This window comes from Lithobates pipiens, unplaced genomic scaffold, assembly GCF_037356315.1.
Source record: "Lithobates pipiens isolate NorthernLeopardFrog02 unplaced genomic scaffold, aLitPip1_a1.2 Scaffold_22, whole genome shotgun sequence".
Classification (NCBI taxonomy): domain Eukaryota; kingdom Metazoa; phylum Chordata; class Amphibia; order Anura; family Ranidae; genus Lithobates; species Lithobates pipiens.
In genome coordinates this window covers 166,828,829-166,853,218 of record NW_027507784.1, presented here as the reverse complement: position 1 = coordinate 166,853,218, position 24,390 = coordinate 166,828,829, and positions in this window count along the sequence as shown.

The window sequence follows — 24,390 nt, the reverse complement described above, 5'->3', positions numbered from 1 at the left end:
TGGGGAGCATCAATAGTTAAAAAAAAATAAAATAAGATAAGCACCTGAATGACCGCAAAATACAAGGATATACAATGTAATACTGACAATCACACACACATAGGTTGGATTTGATGGACTTGTGTCTTTTTTCAACCTCACCTACTATGTAACTATGTAACTGTTAGGTATAGGTGAACAGAAAAAGACATGCATATATGGAAGAGAATGAACCATCACTGAAAGCTATAAATGTTTGCTGCCAACACCCCTAAATTGTGGAAAGTATACATAACCCCCAAAGGTACTGATGGAGCTTTAAAGGCAATGTATAGCATATTGGTGACACTGTCTTCTCTATATTATCTGACACGTTTCATGAAGGGTTTAATTCTTTCTTTAGGGGTGTTTAAGAAAGGGTCACAAAAATGTAGTTCTATAATAGAGCATAGTGATGATCAGAGTAAGGCATGGAGGTAACATTACATTGATACATAATAACATACCATCCCTATGAGCAGCATATGTGGATCATCAAAAGCATATGAAGAAGTTTCACTGTGCCACAGCTTGAGGTGTCTCAGGTGCCCCCAAACAGACATCCGGGTCCCCACATGTTTCACAATGGGATTCCTCCTAGGAACCACTGAGCGTAGCCACAGGTGGCCAGGTATATAGAGAAAAAAGGAAAAAAAATCATATATATCTGTATGTAGGACTGCAGTCCAAATCATTACATATGTAATTGGGGAGTAAAGTCAAATTACCTTGCAGTCTCAAAAATTAGGCCCCCAAATATATGCAAATATGGAAGGAGCGCCAGACCAAAATATAACATTCCAAATGAATTTATTGATATTGTGTTGAAAGACAGCCAATGTGTTTCGGGTGTCAAAAGAACTCTCCCTTCATTAGGGTTACAACAAAACATAATATAAGTGTGACTGATAAAAATCATGAGCCTAACAATTATAAAACATCATAGATAACATACATATACATGTGTGTACACATACGCGCACCCGCAAATGCCCGCATATACACAAACATGTATACATGCAAAGAAATTAAGACATAAGGTATAGGTTAAGGTTCAATAAAAACAGCTTTGTGTGTACAGGTTCTATAAGACAATCAAAGTAGAACTATGGACAATGTTTTTGTTTACTTATTTTGGATAGAACAAGTGAGGGTTATAACCTGTCAGATTTGTTTTTCACTATCTGTGTTCCATTGTGGAGATTTCCCCTTCACTTCCTGTCCCATAGCCAAACAGGAAGCCAGAGGAAATCCTACAAATTAAGTGAATTCTTTGGGGATCCCCAGGTCACCAGAATTAGTGTCCCCATTGGAAGATTTCAACTCTATTACTTTTCTGGGGACAACCTAAAATTTTGGATTTTCTTTTACTTTCACTTTCAATGATAATGGTAATCAGGAAAAGCAGAGAGGGTGAATCTACCTAACAGGGGCACAGAAAAAAATTAAAACTGACAAGTGTTCTAATCCCTCTCCACTCTATCCAAAACTAAAAAAAGTTTTGCTTTTAGTTATACTTTAAAGCAGAACTTCACTCTCCGGATCAACATTGATTATTTTTGAATTCTCATGCTGCTAGCATTAATAAATAGATAGGAAATTATATCATATTTACTCGTTTTAAACTTTTTTTCATTTACATTTCATTAGTTACTTCCTGGTTTCTTGCCTAATTATGTCATACATCCCAGGAATTTTTAGGAGGAGAAGAGGAAGGGTTTTCTCGGCTAACCACACTGTTCTACATGCTTGCTTGAGCTAACGCAGATAAATTCCAGGAAGTAGATGCTACATGAATCATTTGCCCTTATTAGAGATGGCCACTGCCAGAAATGTGGGTTGTTTTTCAAATTGATCTCTCAACAAAATAAAGCATGGAGACATGGATAGATGGGGGAGTATGCTTTGAATAATAAAAATTTATTAAATAATGTTTTTGGTTTGTGGTGCTCAGATGCAGTGAAGCTCCGCTTTAAAGTTTCTTTTTATTTCACAATACTGAGGATCTAAACCATAGTTTCACAACTAGGGCATGTTTAGACAAAAGAAACAAGTGAAGAAAGCTAGAAATGGAAAAACGAGCAGACAATGAGCCAGGGTCACAGTGATTCGAACTTCAGTTTGTTTTCACATCAAAAAAACTGTAGCATAGAGGCCAAGCAATGAAGGGGGCAAGTTTGTTTCCACTAGAGGGTTATTTACCATCCCATTGCTGTGAAGCGGTATGCAAGTAGTTATCTGCCCTTTTGGAGAAGTCAAGTATGCGAAGACCCAAAATGTAAGTTTAAAGGGTAATTCTTTTATTTTTATTTTTTCATTTAATTCTCCTGCTCATGATTAGGCATTCAAAATGTCTGACATCCCTTGTATATTACAGACCACTAAAACAGTTAGAGCATCATGTCCCCTGGTTCTTCCCCATTCTAGATGTGACTTTTGCTATGTAACAGTGGAAGTGGGTCCCAGCTTCTTCCTGATTCATGTTCTCGGGCCCCTAAATCTCACCAGCTGCTTGTACAACTACACTGTCTACACAGATGGTGCTGCTGCCTCTGCTCTCACTGTGATACAACTGCACAGTACAAAATAAAATATGGTTGGGTAGATGAGGTACAATTATCTGTTAAGATACCTTAATAATGACTGATTCAATAATCTGTATTAGATTAGAACATCCTGCATTTCTCCTTTTTGTAGCCTTAAGAACACTGAAGAAATCTACACATCAAAAGGACACCATGATGTGGATGCAGTGGTTTTTCTGAAGATTGATTTATTGCATGAAAGAGAGTTCTTGGTGAATTTTTTGTGAAGCGGTATTATGTATAATTTCCAATGTGGTACAGTATGTATTGATATAGAGTAAAGCAGTCTAGGCCTACTAGAAATAGGACAACTTGGATGTAGCTAGAGGCATTTGGGCTAATTTACTAAAAGGAGTTTAGAATTTTAATTTACAAATTGTGTACATACTCACTTCAATTATCCAATCATGTAAAAAGCATCTACACGTGATTTAGCATTCATTATGAAGAAAAAATTGCTCTTCACATGGCTGGATAATTGAAGTGAATATTTAAACTATTTTTTTAACGAAAGATTCTCAATTCCTTTAAGTAAATCATTGTAATTGTTTGAACAAAATGTCCTAACTGTGGCTATAATGGCATCACATCATCATACTTAACAGCCAGCAAAATCAAAAGCAGTTGCATGTTTCTAAATGGTTATACCAAGTATAGCTGGTATTACTGGGCAGATTTATAAGTGGAGGAAAGCCTTCTGGTTCCAACAGGAACACAGGCCTAATAATATCACTAAAGTAGAATAGCACACTGGTGTTTTGACCATGTGTATAAAATGCTGGCATTTTCGGGCAACCTAGAGACACAGGTGCAATATCCAGCCCCACTGCCAGCAGCCTGTCAAAATCTATGAAAGCCTGATATATATATGTGGTGGCTGGATGCTGTACCATGTGGTACTCATGGTACACATTTAGGAACATATGCCAGAATGCAGAATTTTGCCCTTTTGGCAATAAGGTCAGCACAGTTTTATTTACCAATCTCAGCACAGTTTAATATAACAATCTTCACCACTATGAGTGCAGTCTTTTTACAGCACAGCATCCCTGTTGTTTCATAGCAGAATTTAAATGTTTCATCCCTTTGCCACATTGATGAGAACTTCTTTATGGATTCAGGGCCTCCGTGAGCTGAAAGATGACCAGAAAGACAAGCAAAGTCTGGTGTTGGTCAGTAAAGGCTGTAAAATCATTTTTCTGAAAATGGAAAAGTTTAATGAATTCTGTGATCTCGAAACACTAGAGAAACTTCAAAAATATCAAAAGAGCTACCAGAGGTAGGTGAAATTGTAAAAATAGAAGTAAATTTCATACATTATGTATGTCTTTTGTACATTAAAGTGTATCCCTAGCCAATTCATTTTTGTTTTGGAGTAGAACCCTCATCAGTTTTTTTGTCTGATTCCACACTGATTCACCATCACTATTTGTCCTGATGACCATTGTCACTAAAGTGTCCGTTTATGAAGCAGTGAAATCTATTCACTGCTTCATTCTCCGGCATTCTCAGAGGAGATTGTTCTCCTCTCTGTGCCAGTTTATGAAGCGGAGTAGATCGCTTCATCTTCTGAGGAGTGAAGTGATCTAAAAACGCTTCCAACACTGGAGAACGGCCCCTGATACTGGAATCTCGTGAGACCTTACAAGATTACAGTATCAGAAATTCTGAGATGCCAGTTTATTAAGCAGTGATAATTTATCACCGCTCAATACACTGACAGACGGCGTGGTTAATGTTAGTAAAATAAAGAGTCCCCCTACAGTTTTATATATATATATATATATATATATATATATATATATTTATAATAATGTATACACATAAATATGAGAGGGGGACATGGTTACTGTCTTGGGGGGTCTGAACGAGGCATAAGGAAGTTCCTTTTCTTCCTCTTTCCCCCCTCAGATCCCCCCCGGATTCTCTCTTCATTCCCCGATTCTCCACCTCTGAGCTGGTGAATCGGGGAGTGTGAATTCTGACACCGATCACCAGTGAAGCGCTGAGATAGCAGTTTCATAAACTGGCCATTACTGTGTCAGTCTATAAGGATTCTCCATGTGTGGAGATCATCGGCGGGAGAACAAGTTCAAACACTTCTCCCCCGATTATCTCTGTTTCAGAAACTGTTTATGGGCTGTGATCAGCGGCGATCCTCGCGATCACTGCTGATCACTGCTTCATAAATGGACACCTAAGTCAGAAAGTGATGAGAAATCCAACCTTTTATAGGTATCACTGGAACAGGAATACAGAGAAAAAATTACCGAATAGAGATTACTGTTCTGATGACAACTGGGGATTTACCTTTAATATGTATACCCTTACATGACTCAAGATAATTCTCACCATGGCACCATATTCTGTTTGTACAACATTTTGTGAAAATAATACTAATAACACAGGGATATATATTTGGCTGCAGGCCATTTTTTTTTACTTGTATTTCATTTGTTATTAGCCAATTACATTTCATATTTCATATATGTGAACACAAATAAAATGTTTATCACAGAGCAAAAATTAGCTACCTATTAAAAAAAATTCTCAATCTAGGACTTAGCCAGTTTAGTGTATTTTTCAATGCAATTAAATTAATCTTGAACACAATTCATATCACAATAAAACTAATTTCAAAAAGTCCTCTTAAATAGTGCCTATTAATACCTATGCATTTTCCATTCACCTGTTTTCTATTGAAATAAATGGAAATGCATCAATGAGAATAAGGCTTGGTTTACACAGGGGCAACCCGACTTACATAGCAACTTTGCAAGGCGATTTGGAGGCAACTTCAGCGTGACTTTGCACAACTTACAACGCGACTTATAGTTGCCTCCAGGACAGGTGACTTTGACTGTGGCCAATTACAGAATAATCAGCTCTGTGGCAGGGAGGGGGTTGCCTGGGCAAACGTGGGAAGTACCTGTGTAAATTATTTTCTTTTTCCTGTAAAGTCGCTAAAATATAGATGGAGATCCGACTTGGAAGCAACTTGAAACCTATGGGTACAATTTGCCTACAAGTCGCCTTGAAGTAGTATAGGAACCTTTTCTGAAGTCGGAGCAACTTCAGTAGTGTACATTAAGACAGCTCTCATTCACTTCAATGGAATTTCTTATGTCCATCGTCTTAGAGCAACTTGAGGTCTGACAAGTCGGATTCCAAGTTGCTGTAGTGTGAATGAGCACTTATTGTGCATTGTCACATGTTATTAATGTACGATGCATTGCACTTTGTGTTGAATGTCAATGCAGGTCAAGATGCACATTAGTGCATGTAAATGTGGGTCAATAGATATTAGCATTAGCAACACAAAGACTGTCATTGTCAATGTACTGTATTTGCATGTAACTTCTTTAATACTATCTGTGCCACTGATCTATGGGAGCATTTCTGATTTCACGTGTTCTTGGTAAAAAAAAACTCAGAAAGCATTAAATTAAGAACATCAGCTAGATTGCCAGCAATTGCTATCCCCAGAAGGAGGTTTGCAACAACAACCCTTGCATTCTTCCCAATGTAGGATTCCTTGAAGGCAAACTTGTTGTGAGAAAATTTGCATGCTAATCAAGTGGCTTCAGTAATTTCCAGGTCACCTTTCACTAAATACTAATTTTCTCTCTAAGGCTAGGTTCACACATATGCAAATTGGATGCGTTTTGAACTGCATCCAATTTGTATGACATGTGAGAGAACATTGTTTTCCACTGTGTACAGGATAAAATCCTGACCTGACCCAATGTAAACCTGACCCTGATGTAAACCTGTCCTGATCAAGAATTCCTCTGTCACTTAGCTGTGAAAACAGAGAGCTTCAATTCGCACTGCACATGTGTGCACCCAGCCTTAATGTTACGCCTCAACTTATCTGGAGATTATTTATACAATATATATATATATATATATATATATATATATATATATATAATATACCTACTTACATTTTTTTTACAAATAAATATCTGAAAAGTGTGCCGTGCATTTGTATTTAGAATCCTTTACTCTGATACACCTAACTAAAATCTGGTAGAATCAATTGCCTTCAGAAGTCACCTAATTAGTAAATAGAGTCCATCTGTGCGTAATTCATTCTCAGCATATATTCAACTGTTCTGTGAAGCCCACCGAGGTTTGTTAGAGAACCTTAGTAAACAAACAGCATCATGAAGGCCAATGAACACACCAGACAGGTCTGGATAGCACCTACCAAGACATGGCCCTCCACCTAAACTGAAAAGCCAAGCAAGGAGAGCATTAGTCAGAGAAGCAGCCAAGAGGCCGATCCACAGCTCAGGTGGGAGAATCTGTCCACAGGACAACTATTAGTCGTGCACTTCACAAATCTGGCATTTTTTGAAGAGTGGCAAGAAGAAAGCCGTTGTTAAAAGAAAGCCATAAGAAGTCCTGTTTGCAGTTTGCGAGAAGCAATGTGGGGGACACATGGTGGTGGCAGCATCATGTTGTAGGGATGCTTTTCTTCAGCAGGGATAGGGAAGCTGGTCAGAGTTGATGGATAAATGGATGGAGACAAATACAGGGCAATCTTAGAAGAAAACCTGCTAGAGTCTGCAAAAGACTTGAGGCTGGGGCAAAGGTTCACCTTCCAGCAGGACAATGACCCTAAACACACAGCCAGAACTACAATGGAATGGTTTAGATCAAAGCATCTTCATGTGTTAAAAAAGGCTCATTCAAAGTCCAGACCTAAATTTAATTGAGAGTCTGTGGCAAGACTTGAAAATTGCTGTTCACAGATGCTCTTTATCCAATCTGTCAGAGCTTACACTATTTTGCAAAGTAGAATCGGCAAAAATGTCACTCTCTAGATGTGTAAAGCTGGTAGAGATATACCCAAAAAGACTTGCAGCTATAATTGCAGCGAAAGGTGGTTCTACAAAGTATTGACTCCGGGTGGCTGAATACAAATGCATGCCACACTTTTCAGATATTTATTTGTAAAAAATGTTGAAAACCATTTATCATTTTCCTTCCACTTCACAATTTTGTGCCACTTTGTGTTGGTCTATCACATAAAATCTCCACAAAATACAAAAAAACCAAGGGGTATAAATACTTTTTCAAGGCATTGTATATACACACACTATATTGTTAAAAGTATTGTGACACCTGCCTTTACATACACATGAACTTTAACCACTTCAGCCCCAGAAGATTCCTGACCAGAGCATTTTTTGTGATTCGGCACTGCGACGTTTTAGCTGACAATTGCGTGATCGTGCGACGTTGTACGTTTCCCACAAATAGAGCTTTCTTTTGGTGGTATTTAATCACCTCTGCGGTTTTATTTTTTGCGCTATAAACTAATTTTGGGAAAAAAAGCAATATTTTTTACTTTTTGTTATAATAAATTTCTTTCTCACTTTAGGCCGATATGTATTCTTCTACATATTTTTTGTAAAAAAAAATTGCAATAGGCGTATATTGATTGGTTTGTGCAAAAGTTATAGTGTCTACAAAATGGGGAATAGATTTATATAATTTTTTAATTCATTTTTTTTTATTAGTAATGGTGGTGATCTGCGATTTTTATCATGACTGCGACATTATGGCGGACACCTTTGACAGCATTTTGGGATCATTGTCATTTATACAGCTATCAATGCTATAAAAATGCACTGATTACTGTGTAAATGACACTGGCAGGGATTGGTTAAACACTAGGGGGCGATCAAGGGGTTAAGTGTATCCTAGGGAGGTGTTCTAACTGTAGAGGGGAGGGGCTACCACTGACATGACAGCGATCACTGCTCCTGATGACAGGGAGCAGTAAATCTCTGTCATGTCACAAGGCAGAACAGGGAAATGCCTTGTTTACAAAGGCATCTCCCCGTTCTGCCTCTCCACACCGCAATCGCTGGCCGCCAGCGAAAATCGAGTTCCTGGGACCCGCGGGCACACTCCCGTGGCATGCGACACGATAGGTGGCAAATTCAAAGGGTCCTACAAGTACGACCATTTGCCTGCCTGTACCATTCTGCCGACGTACATCTGTGTGCGGCAGTCGGCAATCGGTTAATGGCATCCCATTCTTAGCCTATAGGGTTCATTATTGAGTTAGTCCACCCTTTGTAGCTATAACGGCTTCAACTCTTCTGGGAAGGCTGTCCACAAGGTCTAGAAGTGTGTCTATGGGAATGTTTGACCATTCTTACAGAAGGGCATTTGTGAGGCCAGGCACTGATGTTGGATAAGAAAGCCTGGCTCACAGTCTCTGCTCTAATTTATCCCAAAGGTGTTCTATCGGGTTAAGGTCAGGTCTCTATGCAGGCCTGTCAAGTTCCTCTACCCCACCCATGTCTTTATTGACCTGGCTTTGTGCACTGGTACGCAGGCATGTTGGAACAAGAAGGGGCCCAATACTTTTGACAATATAGTGTGTGTACTGTATGTGTAGAAGCACAATTTGCCATAATAACAATACAATGCATGTGATACAAACTGCATAATCACATCACCCCCCAAGCTTGTCCGACATCTCAACTATGACAGTACAGCATTTCATGCTCTGTACAAAGAGGGGAAACATGTTCTAGCCTTGAAGAAGTGTATAGGTTAGAAAAATCAAGGGAAAAAATACCTGGATTGTGCAACCACCTACCTCATAGTTTCTCAAATATAGTGGTACTGTGTTGGAAAATAAGGCATTCGAGTCTCAAGGTTTCATTCATATGATTGGGGGAGGATAAGCTTCCTGTCCTGGAATAAAGCTCTGGATATAGCAGGTATATATCAAGTCCTCTAGAATACCCGGTATACAGATTTTAGGACCTGAGGGAACAGTCAGCTTAAAGATGCTATTCAGACGGCAAGGGCAGATTGCCAGTAGCTCTGCAATTTGGGGCATCTCTACAGCATATGAATCGGGTTGCCATGGTATCTGACACCTGCTGTAGGTAGGCCACATGAGGTGACCCATTTTACAGTATTTATTTCAATGGTATACTGTATAATGTGTACATGTGCAATGTAAAGTTGTTACAATCATTGGGTTGTGTTGAGTGAGCATTGGGTAACAGAGTTCAGAGCACTTTACCACTGTTCTCCTGTAATGGGTCCCACATCCCTCTACCATCCGTACCCTTACAGGGGTAAGCTTTAAGGAAGGCCATTAGGAGCAGCAAATTAGATATAAAGCCTTTGGTGGATGTAGTATTTTGCATGAGATTAAAAATGAGAGTGAGGCTCATATACCAGTTTGTTGTATCCCCTGGGCCTGTAGAGCATAATGAAGTTGGGCATAGTAGAAGTTCATAGAAAGTTTGTTTTACATCAATTTAAACATAACCAGGCTCACTTTTATGCTCAGTTCATGAAATATTTGTACCAGCTACCACAGGAAATGTTTGTTCCAGTATGATGTTGACACTGTAAGTTGAATCATAAATAATAATCGGATTTTTAAAATCTGATTTGGAAGTTGCTACTAACGGAATACTTCTGTTCTTTGTAGTGACGACATTCTTTGCAAGCTCTTCCTGCAGGAGAATGACTGGAAAATGTTCAAGAGAGACTTAGTAAACTTGCTTGTTAAGCCTCTTAACACCCATCAGCCTAAAAAAGAAAGGACAACAAAACAAGCTGGACCTCCACCAAGCCTAAGCCAGTTTGGTATTCTAGATTTGCAATATTTCTTTTCAGAAAAACAAGATACAGGCACAACTTCAGAACCGAAGGGCATGTATGTGTCAACACAGGAAAGAAGATAAAGACCAAATCCATCTGACAGAACTGTACACTTTGTTGATGAAATTGTTGTCTCTAGCCATGATAGGATATTATACTAAGAAGTGAATGTTCAGTCACTGTTCTCACTTAATCACTACAGTCATCCATCTTGGCAGCCAATAAACACTTTATGAATTAAGCTTTAGCAGTATGTACAGATTATAGCTGCTTTTAAATTGCAAACTGTAAACTGCAAAATTTAGTTGCATGTGTAGCACTGACCCCCAAAGGAGCTGCTGGTTTCGTTGGGCTTACTGTTACCTTCTTGACCTCGCCTCTGTCTAGGGGTTTCCCGTGGTAAATAGCCCAAAGAACTGCAGAAACTGATGCTAGATCCTCTTTTTGGGATATTTATTTAAAAGATAACACAGTCTCTTAATGAAGGGTAGAGGGTTAGGAAGAAAGTTACTTCTGGAACTGCAAAAAAAATAGGAAGTCTCTCACTATAGAAATCCAGAGAATTACCGTTTCACAACTTGATGCTGACAACCATCGAATAGACCTCCTCTCACTAGGCCTAGCAGCCGGTAGGGTGTTAAGTAAAGCAAAGTCTCTGCCACAGACTTGGATGTAACTGAGGGACGTAAATACATTTAGGGAACTATGATACGGTACCAGTATCTCTCAGCCGGTCCGGCGATACCGTATGAAAATAGTGTCCTTCAACTGAGCCTCCAGGCTCCTTCTGAAAAACCAGCCTTACGCATGGCCTTCTCCCGAAGAGTCCTCCCCTGGATGCTTATCCAGTTGCTGGGCCTCTCCCTAGATGAGACGGCACCGGACCACCTTTGAATCATTTTGGCCTCATATCCATTCAGGCCTGTCCCTGCAGTTGCTTCACCTTCGGGCCATCCAGCCCCGAGACTCGGAATTGCATGGATCTGCACCCCAGGGCAGGAGGGCCATGGGGGCTGGTCAGGAGGACCAGGACTGAACAGACGGAAAATCTCTTCTGGACCGGAACCCCGAAGCACGTGATGTCAGTACCTTAAATACCCTCTCCCAGAATGCACAGCAAGACGACACTCCCACTGGGCTGGTTCAGAGAGAAAGAAGGCATTCAATGCACCCAGCCAAACTGCATTCTCATACCCACCGGCGGTGACAGCGACACCCACGGTCAAGGAACTAGACTGGTACTGAAACCATAATTTGGCAAAATTAGCCCTAAAACCCAACTGTGGTTTTAGGAATATTAATTTTTAAAACTAATAGCGCATGCTCTTCAGGAGCCGGCGCTACACATGTTTTCAGGCACTGGGAGCTTTGCACAAGAAAGAAAAGCACAGTAATGTTTGCATCAGTATTAGTGTGCTTCTGCTTGTTTATTATCTAATAAGGGAGGGGTCCCCATCTGTCTGTTTTTAGTACAGAGGATCAAATCGGATGTTGGCAGGTGTCAATGACACATGTCCATTGACATCTGCTGCTCCATAGAGAGCAATGGATAGTTAGATCGGGTCTGCCTAAAAAACTGACAGGCGGAACCCATGATTCTGCGAAAGGGGCATTAGGAAATATATTCTGTACTTTACTAAAGCTTTAGGTATGTTTGTTCATATCACCAGTTTAATGTAAAGCTGGCCATACACAGCTAGATCATTTTCTTTCAGTCTGTAGGCTGAATGAAAAATAATTAACCGATTACTCCATCCATGCTATACAGAGCAAATTAATGAAACTCCTGCTGCGGCTATTATATTTTGGCAGCCGGCACCAGTGGCTGTCACAATAAACAGTGGATGCATATGATTGTATGCAGCTGCTGTTCGGCAGCCAATTATTTGTTAGGCTTCTTCAGTTTTTCAATTGAAGGATTTCAGGTGAGAGGTTGGCAACAAGTCCACCAACAGAGCAAATTTGGGCAGATTCCTCCTACCTGCACCTTTGTTGTGTTTTTTTATCTGCAAAAGATTTGCATTGATCATGTCATTTTGTGGTGTCATTTGTTGCTTTGTATGCACATCCTATAGTACAGTCAGTCTTCATATTCCAGTGTCAGAAGTTTCTGTTTGTATTCAAACTTGAGGCATGCAGCTTGGCACCGCATTGGTTAATGCAAGTCCGCTGTCTGTAGTCTGAGAACAGACATTTGCTATAAAAAAAATGCATATCTCACAATCCCTGGTATGGCATTGGTGCAGTGAGAGCTAAACAGTAATTAGAACTGACACAGACACAAAAATAGGTAGAGCAAATAACAGAGATCACCATGCTGGAAGAGATGTGTTTTCATCACATTAGCACTTGTGATGCAACATGGCACCCACTAGATGCTTCATTGTCCCAGAACAAGAAGTTGTCTGTCCCCCTGGTGAATAGGAACAGGCTACATGCAGCAATACATGCATACAGAATGCAGAACCCTCTGACACCCCAAAGGCAGAATGGCACTTCCAGAGGCAGGGACTGGTTAGCAATTCACCCCAGTTGGCTGCACCTAAAGGAATCAGGACCAGGTGAGTAATGACACACTTCTAATACCAACACCAGTAAATCATAAACAAGCAATGCAGCACAGCCAAAACCCAATATAATAACCTAACTAACTATATACAAGTGGGGGGAACACAAATGAGCAAAACAGGACAGGGACAAGAGACAAGGGGAACAGGAAGCCAGGAACATTTTATATGGCACAGTGGGAGCATTTTATATGGCACAGTGGGAGCATTTGATGGATCACAGTGGGAGCATTAGATAGGGCACAGTGGGAGCATTAGATAGGGCACAGTGGGAGCATTTGATGGGGCAGAGTGGGAGCATTTGATGGTTCACAGTGGCAGCATATGATGGCACAGTGGGAGCACTTGATATGGCACAGTGGCTGCTTTTGATGGAGCAGTGTCTTGCCTACAGTCAAGCATGGTGGTGGGAGTGTTATGGTCTGGGGCTGTATAAGTGCTGCCAACACTGGGGAGCTACACTTCATTGAGGGAACCATGAATACCAATGTGTACTGTGACATACTGAAGCAGAGCATGACCCCCTCTCTTCAGAGACTGGGCCGCAGGGGGGTATTCCAACATGATAACGGCCCCAAACAAACCTCCAAGAGGACCACTGCCTTGCTAAAGAAGCTGAGGGTAAAGGTGATGGACTGGCCAAGCATGCCTCCAGACCTAAACCCTATTGAGCATCTGTGGGGCATCCTCAAATGGAAGATGGAGGAGTGCAAGGTCTCTAACATCCACCAGCTCTGTGATGTCATCATGGAGGAGTAGAAGAGGACTCCAGTGGCAACCTGTGAAGCTCTGGGGAACTCCATGCCCAAGAGGGTTAAGGCAGTGCTGGTAAATAATGGTGGTCACACAAAATATTTACACTTTGGGCCCAATTTGGACATACTCACTTAGGGGTGTACTTATTTTGTAGTCAGGGTTTTAGACATTGATGGCTGTGTGTTGAGTTATTTTGAGAGGACAGCAAATTTACACTGTTATACAAGCTGTACACTCACTACAGCGGTAGAAAAGTGTAATTTCTTCAGTGTTGTCACATGAAAAGATATAATAAACTATTTACAAAAATGTGAGGGGTGTACTCACTTTTATAGTATGACTTTGGTTATTTGGTTATAAGTTACTAAAACTTGTGCAAATGCTTGCCTAAATTAAGTGGAGGTAGTTCTAAAGGAAACTATCGCCAAAAAAGTGTTGTAAAAGCTTTATTAAGTTCCTCCAATGTGTTTTCATGCAATATACCTTATAGTTTGGCTTTTATCATGTCTACCCTTTAGATAAGTGGAGGAGTTGATGGTGGTGAAGGAGCTTACAAGTGTAGTTGTAGCCACCAAACACTTGCTGACATTTTAATAATGTATACCCAGTCTGAAGTAGCCACTGATCTTTGATTACTTAGCATAGCTGAATTCCATTCTGTACTCAGGTTTCACAAAGGATCTCATTCTCACATCAACAATGCTTTGATCAGTGGCTTTGAAGGACAGGTCCCCTAATGTCACATTGTATCATTAACAGAATAAAAACAAGTATGAAACTGGGAAGATTGTATATGCATGTTACAGAGCACATCTTGGCAATAAAATATTAACTTAGAGCTTAATCAGATGGATTATGGTAACACGTGGTAAGGTGTACAATTTACTGTGAATTACCACAATGCTTGGTAATGTGATTTTGAATAGCATCCCCATGCACTCTTAGGCTGGCCATACATTATACATTTTTCTTATTCCATTTCCTTCCTAGATTTATCTTCAACTATACAGTATAGTGCAAGGGCCTGCCTGATTGCATACAAATTGAAAGTGTTTAGGTTTGACCTCATATTATATGGTTTTGTTAAATCTAAAGAAAAATTGTACAAGAAAATGTATGACCAGCCTTACAGTAGTGATGACTTTTAAAAAACAAAAAGGATCAGGTACTTTTTTGTACATGAATGTGCCCTACCAGCTAAATAAAAATGAATAGGCTTCTTTAACGCAGTGCACCTTAACATAGGGAAATGTGCCTTTCTAAAGCAGATGCATTATGGCAAATCATAACTTTAAAGTGGTTGTAAAGGCAGAAGTTTTTTTTTTTATCTTAATGCATTCTATGCATTAATATAAAAGCCTTCTGTGTGCAGCAGCCCCCCTAATACTAACCCGAGTCCCATCTCTATCTAGCGATGTCCACGAGTCCCTTGGCCATCAAGGACTCTCCCTCCTGATTGGCTGAGACACAGCAGCAGCGCCATTGGTTCTTGCTGCTGTCAAATTTAGTAGCCAATCAGGAGCGAGAGGAGGTGGGGCCGAACCGCAGCTCCACGTCTGTGTCCATGAATGGATACAGGGAGCTACAGCTCGGGTTGGATGCCCCCACAGCAAGCTGCTTGCTCTGGGGGCACTCGTCAGGAGGGAAGGGCCAGGAGCAGCGAGACCAGAGAAGAAAAGAAGAATCCAGGCTGCTCTGTGCAAATCCACTGCACAGAGCAGGTAAGTATAACATGTTTGTTATTTAAAAAAAAAAAAAAGGAGACTACAATCACTTTAACCACTTTCAGACCGGACCATTTTGCTGGTAAATGACCAGAGGTCTTTTTACACTTTGGCACTGCGCTGCTTTAACTGGTAATTGCGCGGTCATGCAATGTTGTACCCAAACAAAATTTGCGTCCTTTTCTTCCCACAAATAGAGCTTTCTTTTGATGGTATTTGATTGCCTCTGCGATTTTTATTTTTTGCGATATAAACGTAAAAAGACCGCAAATTTTGAAAAAAAATGATATTTTCTACTTTTTGTTATTAGAAAAATCCAATAAACTCAATTTTAGTCATACATTTAGGCCAAAATGTATTCAGCCACATGTCTTTGGTAAAAAAAAAGTCAATAATTGTATATTTATTGGTTTGCGCAAAAGTTGTCACATCTACAAACTAAGGTACGTTTTCTGGAATTTACGCAGCTTTTAGTTTACGACTGCCTATCTCATTTCTTGAGGTGCTAAAATGACAGGGCAGTACAAAACCCCCCCAAATGACCCCATTTTGGAAAGTAGACCCCCTAAGGAAATTGATAAGAGGCATGTTGAGCCCATTGAATATTTTATTTTTTTGCCTCAAGCGATTGAATAATGACAAAAAAAAAATTTTTTTTTTTTTTTTACACAAAGTTGTCACTAAATGATATATTGCTCACACATGCTATGGGCGTATGTGAAATGACACCCCAAAATAAATTCTGCTGCTTCTCCTGAGTACGGGGATACCACATATGTGGGACTTTTTGGGAGCCTAGCCGCGTACGGGGCCCCGAAAACCAAGCACCGCCTTCAGGCTTTCTAAGGGCGTAAATTTTTGAGTTCACTTCTCACTACCTATTACAGTTTTGAAGGCCATAAAATGCCAAGATGGCACAAAACCCCCACAAATGACCCCATTTTAGAAAGTAGACACCCCAAGCTATTTGCTGAGAGGCATGTTGAGTTCATGGAATATTTTATATTTTGCCACAAGTTGCGGGAAAATTACAAACTTTTTTTTTTTTTTTTTTTTTTTCACAAAGTTGTCACTAAATGATATATTGCTCACACATGCCATGGGCATATGTGAAATGACACCCCAAAATAAATTCTGCTGCTTCTCCTGAGTACGGGGATACCACATATGTGGGACTTTTTGGGAGCCTAGCCGCGTACGGGGCCCCGAAAACCAAGCACCGCCTTCAGGCTTTCTAAGGGCGTAAATATTTGACTTCACTCCTCACTACCTATTACAGTTTTGAAGGCCATAAAATGCCAAGATGGCACAAAACCCCCACAAATGACCCCATTTTAGAAAGTAGACACCCCAAGCTATTTGCTGAGAGGCATGTTGAGTCCATGGAATATTTTATATTTTGCCACAAGTTGCGGGAAAATTACAAACTTTTTTTTTTTTTTTTTTTTTTTTCACAAAGTTGTCACTAAATGATATATTGCTCACGCATGCCATGGGCATATGTGAAATGACACCCCAAAATAAATTCTGCTGCTTCTCCTGAGTACGGGGATACCACATATGTGGGACTTTTTGGGAGCCTAGCCGCGTACGGGGCCCCGAAAACCAAGCACCGCCTTCAGGCTTTCTAAGGGCGTTACAGTTTTGAAGGCCATAAAATGCCAAGATGGCACAAACCCCCCCCAAATGACCCCATTTTGGAAAGTAGACACCCCTAAATTTAGGGGTACACTAGTGAGACTAGGTAATAAATGGCGGGTGCCCTGAAACTATAAAAAAATAACTAACCAACCAGCGTCACCTGTAACAGTTATATGGTGATCACTGGTGAAAGGGTTAACTAGGGGGCAATCAGGGGGCTTTATGCGGTAGTATATGGGGGTCCCTGGCGCTATAAAAAGCTGCGGCGAACCTAAATACCTACTTGCCTAACTAGCGTCACCTGTGACACTAATACAGCGATCAGAAAAACGATCGCTTATTAGGCTGGGTTCACACTGGAGCGATGCGGGAACGCCACGAATGCGCGGCGGGTTCCCGCATCGCATGCCTCCCGGCGGCAGTTCACACTGCCCTATGCGAACTGCTGGGAGTGTCAGTGAAATGTTACTGACACCCCCAGATCAGTTCGCATATCGCAGTGCGATCTGCAAACTCGGATCGCATGGTGTGAACACCCATGCGATCCGATTCTGCTGCGGGCCAAAAAAAGGGTCCCGTGCGAATTTGCGGCGGGTGCGGCGGGTGTGGCGGGTGCGGCGAATGGCTGAACTCGAATCGCACAGAGATCGGATGTGATTTGCACTGCAGTGCGAATCACATCCGTTCTCAAACCGCTGCAATCTGAACCCAGCCTTAGTGACACTGGCGACGGGGGGTGATCACGGGGTTAAACCTTTATTGGGGGGGTTAGGGGGGTACCTTAGAACTAAAGGGGGCTAACCCTAACTGCCCTAACAGTTATTAGTCACAAATGACACCCGCCGGGTGATCAGGGGGTTAAACCTTTATTAGGTAATAAATGGCGGGTGCCCTGAAACTATAAAAAAATAACTAACCAACCAGCGTCACCTGTAACAGTTATATGGTGATCACTGGTGAAAGGGTTAACTAGGGGGCAATCAGGGGGCTTTATGCGGTAGTATATGGGGGTCCCTGGCGCTATAAAAAGCTGCGGCGAACCTAAATACCTACCTGCCTAACTAGCGTCACCTGGGACACTAATACGGCGATCAGAAAAATGATCGCTTATTAGGCTGGGTTCACACTGGAGCGATGCGGAAACGCCGCGAATCCGCGGCGGGTTCCCGCATCGCATGCCTCCCGGCGGCAGTTCACACTGCCCTATGCGAACTGCTGGGAGTGTCAGTGAAATGTTACTGACACCCCCAGATCAGTTCGCATATCGCAGTGCGATCTGCAAACTCGGATCGCATGGTGTGAACACCCATGCGATCCGATTCTGCTGCGGGCCAAAAAAAGGGTCCCGTGCGAATTTGCGGCGGGTGCGGCGGGTGTGGCGGGTGCGGCGGGTGCGGCGGGTGCGGCGAATGGCTGAACTCGAATCGCACAGAGATCGGATGTGATTTGCACTGCAGTGCGGTGCGAATCACATTCGTTCTCATAAACCGCTGCAATGTGAACCCAGCCTTAGTGACACTGGCGACGGGGGGTGATCACGGGGTTAAACCTTTATTGGGGGGGTTAGGGGGGTACATTAGAACTAAAGGGGGCTAACTCTAACTGCCCTAACAGTTATTACAGTCACAAATGACACCAATGCAAAAAAAAAAAAAAAAAAAAAAAAAAATGACATTGGTGTCACTGTGACTGGGGGGCAGGGGTAATTGGGGGGGTGATCGGGGGGTAAAGGGGGGGTGTGAGTGTGCCTGGCATGTTCTACTGTGTGTGGGATGTGTTGGTGCAACTCACTGATCCGCTCTCCTCCGTGTCGGAACGAAAAATACCGACACGGAGGAGAGAATACATCACTTCCTCTCCTGTGTTTACATTACAGGAGAGGAAGTGATGTCACCGGGGATTTCTATTCGTCGGGAGCGATCGCGAGGGGGTGGCCATGAATGAATGGCCGTCCCCTCGTCCGGGATCGCTCCCGAACGAAAACCGACCGCCGCAGGCACCGGGCGGGGGCCCGATCGGGCCCCCGACCCGCGGGAGGCAAATCACGTACATGTACGTGCTTATGCCTGCCCGTGCCATTCTGCCGACGTACATCGGCGTTAGGCGGTCGGCAAGTGGTTAAGAAGCCCTAAAACACTATGAAGGATATTTATCAATTCTGTTACACCCCAAGGCAAAGCTAAACCGGAACAGTGAGTCGGATCATGCCACATCTTTATTACAAGGTTACAGCTTGAGTCATAAACCTCCCTTGGCTGCTCTAGTTACACTGTGAAGGAGTGAAACCTGACCCTGATCACTTCTTAATTATGCGTCTGTTACTTTAGAATAAAACCTTGTCTCATCTTAAGGCTTAATGAACCCGGGACATTTTAAAACCTCTCCTGAACTATTTAACTTGACAGATAGTAACCAACATTTAAAAAGGTCCATTTTGCCGTGTTTACATGCTGCGTTTACATTTAGAAACATTTTTTTTTCAAATAGTCAAAAACGTATCTCCAATAAAAATGCCTGTAAATGAAGCATGGCTAAACACGAGTTACCACGTTTACACGCATTTACAAGCTGTTTCAGGCATTTTACATTTTAAATGCCTCTGAACATCCATCCTAAACGCATTTCTTTTCTTTCCAAAAAACTCAACTGCCTAGAAACAGCTATAAAAGACATATACTGTACATGTACTGATAAGATAACAGAGGAGAGTTCAGGAGCAGCTGAAGAGAACGCCCAACTGCTCCTAAACGTCCGTTTACCAGCAGCAGTGTACATGAAGCCTAAATAATAAATCTGTTGCAGATCTTGTAAATCTATAGCAGTTGGCTGCCCCAAAAAACACTGCAAACATGTTGCAAAGACTTTGCTAAGTGAGAGGCAGCCTGATTTGCATCTAACTGTGGCCCTAATTTGCTTGACATGTATGTATTCCATGTTAAAACATGCAAGGGAACTGTATAAATCTAGCTACACAACAATTAGATTGACCTTACAATGGTTACACATTACTAGCTAATTGTACAATCTCCTAGATTTACCAAATGCTATATACTAAGATTGGATAAATATTCAAGTTGTTTAGGTATGCCCTTAAAGTTGTTCTAAAGGCAGAAGGTTTTTTACCCTAATGCACTCCATGCGAAAGGTAAAAAAATAATCTGTGTGCACCAGCCCTCCTAATACTTACCTGAGCCCTATCGCAATCCAGCGATTTGCACGAGAGCCTCAGCTCTCCACGGACCCTCCCCCCTCATTGGCTGAGACAGCCAGTGTGCCAATGAGGAGGTGGGGGGGGGGGGGGGGGGGGTGAGCCACGGCTCTGTGTATAAATGGACATGCAGAGCAGCGGCTTGGGAGTGAGCCTGCTTAGGTGCCCCAAGAGCAAGCTGCTTGCTCTGGGGGCACTCGGAAATAGGGCAGGGCCAGAAACACCAGTGGGGGAACCAAGAAGAGGAGGATTGGGGCTGCTCTGTGCAAACCACTGCACATATATGGTAAGTATAACATGTTTGTTATTAAAAAAAAAACATTGCCTTTAATATCACGTTCATATCACTTCATAGTTGTTGGTTACTTTAAAGCAGAGTAAAATAAAAATTCTACAATCAAATTGTAATGTATATGGTCAGATTTAGAGCTGATCTGTTCAATAACAATAACTGTGTATGATGGGGGCCTACCTAAAATATCTATTACATTTTTACCTATTAAGGTATGCCCTCACACTACACCGTAAAGTTGGCCATACACTATACAATCGTATTTTACAGTCTCAGTACAATCTCCCTTAGATTTACCAAAACTATCTAATATAAGGTCATAGCTATGAGTAAGCACTAAATTTAGCGCGAAACGCGTCAGTTTTTCTTGTTCTATGCCCTCGTTTTCTGCTGTGGTTCGTGTGATGTAGTGTTTTTTATTTGAACAATAAAGGCATCAACTATTCCAGATTCGATCCGGAGTGCGGCTGTCCAGAGCTTTTTTCTTCCTTTATCCATTGGTTTGTGCAATTAGCCTGCACCTGGGACTCCCTTGTCTGGAAACTTCACAGTTTTTCAGGTAGACTGGCCTGGAGCGGTGGTTTTTCTCTCCCTCTAATATAAGGTCATATCTAAACAATCCATTCAACATCTATTCAATCAGACAGGCCATGCACTATATAGTTGATGGTAGACCTAAAGGAGGTTGTACAATTAGATTGTAGTGTGTATGGTTCTGTACATATTTGCTGATTTAACAAAAAATACAGTGGTTTTAACCCTCATCTACTCTTTCCCAAATGAAAAAAGTTTGGATTAAAATACACTTTAAGGAAAATGAAAATAAATTTGGCCCAATCAATCACAAAGTGCATGAGCTTCCTTTGGGGCAGAGTCATGCCTTTAGACCTAAAAAACTCCCCAAATACTCAAATCTGAAATGCACGCAAAAATGCCTGTACAAGCACAAAAGCAAAAAAAGGACTAAAGACAAGTGTGAATGGGACTTAAAGCAGGGGTATTCTAAAACCCAATTTTTTCATTGTTGGGTCAGAAAGTCTGGAAAAATCTTTTCAAATGAGTCCTGAGTAACTTTAAAAGTAAAAGTTCTACTCTGTCCAAAACTAAAAAAAGAGTTGTGTCTGGCTATACACTTTACTGTAGTATGTATATAAATATTGCCAACAAATCTGGTCATTGTATTTTCATGTTCTTGTTCAAGCAGAAACATACCGTGGGCTTGCTTGGAATAAGCGCAATAGTGCATCTGACCACTAGAGGGAGATATTTACAAAACAAATATTGGACATAGCAGAAGTTTACAGAAGTTTTCCATTTGTCTAATATTTGTATATAATAGCATTTTGGTTAAAGTGCTTTTTAATTATTATAATTTTTTTTTTTTACACGTATGCATATGGGATGTGGGTTTTCAATGTAAGTAAATTGGGTCATACTGAATAATTGGCATTACCCACTTGCCAACCAGCGAAGTACCGGTACATTACTGGGTTGCAAGGGTGATATCTTGGTTATGGCTGCAGCAATGTTTCATAGCTCCCAACTGTCCCTGATTTGGAGGGACTGTCCCTGGTTTTGAGCAATGTCCCTCTGTCCCTCATTCCACCTCATTTGTCCATCATTTTGGCCTGATCTATATAGTTGTATATAAAATGCACTTTTTATCTTTCAAAAAGTGGTTCCCAGTGCTAAACCTTTCATCCGATTTCTAAATTTCTGCATTTGTACATTTTAAAAGCCAATATAAAGGAATAGTAGTGGTAAAAAAAAAGTCCTTGTGGATTTAATGAAACTTTTTTTTGGTTAATTCTCCTTTAAGGGGGTGTGGCAGGGGGCGTGTCCTATGCCTACATACATTTGTTAGTAGGTGTCCCTCATTCCAATCATAAAATGTTGGGAGGTATGATGTTTGAGATATAGGGCCGGCAATTCCCTTCAATGTAAAAGTAATCCTAGTGACTAAGAAGCGCACATCTGTACATGATCATCTGCGTACATATGTCCGTGATCACACGAACCAATTATTATACACTTAACGGGATTTTTTTTTACCAAACACATGTAGCAGAATACATTTTGGCTTAAATTTATGACAAAATTAGATTTTATTGGATTTCTTTTAATATAGAAAGAAGAAAATATTGTTTTTTTTTTCCAAATTTCCGCTTATATCGCAAAAAAATAAAAAACGCAGTTGTGAATAAATACCACCAAAAGAAAGCTCTATTTGTGCGAACAAAATTATAAAAATTTAATTTAGGTACAGCGTAGCATGACCGCGCAATTATCATTGAAAGTGTGACAGCGCTGAAAGCTGAAGATTGGTCTGGGAAGGAAGGGGGTGAAAGTGCCCGGTGTTGATGTGGTTAAAGAGTATCAATTATTTAATGAAGTGTGTATGGCCACCAATACATTGGTGCAAATCTGTACCTTTATAATAAAATCCATAACTAAATTTCAGCTTTAAAGTTACCCAGTCAGCACAGCAGACTTCCTATACTTACCTGTCTGGGGGCCTGTTTGTTAAAACTCCATCTCTTCACTGTATAGATGTAAAATAACTACTACACTCACATAAATATATATGTCATGAATAATTATTGACCAAAGGGGTGTGAATTATTTAAAAAATCTATCAAATAGGGATGTGAAAACATATAATACGTCCCATGTATAAAGTGCTTTTGTGTTCCAATCGTTACAAGTGCAGTAGTGCTCCAAACTTCAAGGTGTGACACACACCCCTCCCGAGTCCCCACTCACCGAACGAAATGGACCCCTAGCTTTTCAGTCCAGGGGTCATTCAAGCTGAATTGCTGGCCAGAAACGTCAGTTCACAGAAGAGTCCAAAGGAGATTTCCCACAACGTGATGGTCATATGTAGGTAATAACACCAAAAAATTGAAAAAATGGGACTAATAATGAAGTACAGATGACAGGTGTTTATTGTGCAAAAGTTAGGTTAGTACTTACAAAGCAAGCATATCACAATGCAAGAATCAACCAGGAAACGCTGCGTCCAGCGTGCGTTCCACCTGGAAGTGAAGTCGTTTGGACACGGCACCGGCAATTATGTCAACGCGTTTCGCCCTCCCAAAAGGCGTCATCAAGGACTTAATTTCCGGTCAATGAAACTGAGTTTAAATACAAGAGAGAAGTCCCCTCCCTCATGTTGAACCAATCGATTGTAGTGGCCATTTTATGGGTTAGAATAAATCCCCATTGAAATGCAGCATTGATGGCAAAATTTCCATGGACAAAATTAAAATCAATGTAAAGGACATCAATCTGTAAACAATTTCAGAAATAAACACTTTGCTAACCTCAATTTATCAAAATACATACCTTCCTATCATAAATGTAAAAGAAAAAAGAAGCGAAACATAATATATGAAAATAAATAAATAAAAAAAAAAAAAAAAAAAAAATATATATATATATATATATATATATATATATATATATATATATATATATATATATATATATATATATATATATATATATATATATATATAATAAAATAAAAATATTAAATAAGTATAAATAAAAAAAAAAATAAAAAAAAAATAAAGAAATGAATAAAAAGGAAGAAAGATAAGGAAATGATTAATTATATGTATAAATGAAAACGATTTACATTTTTTTTCAATTACATTTAACTAAAAAAAGAAAAAAAAAATGTTTTTATTTGTTTTTCATTTTATGTAGATTTACCATCTCTTCACTGCTTGCCGGATGCTCTACCTATTCCACTTATCTGGGTGTGTATTACCTGCCTCCCCCATCGGGAGCTCCCACCACCTCATACATCACTGCAGGGCATATAAGCCAGTGGGAGTAACAACAGTGTGCAGCGGGTGAAACAAGTATTCAACCCACCTACCTTTTAGATTGTAAGCTCCCAGGAGCAGGTCCCTCTTAACCCTTTAATCTTTTGCTCCACCAT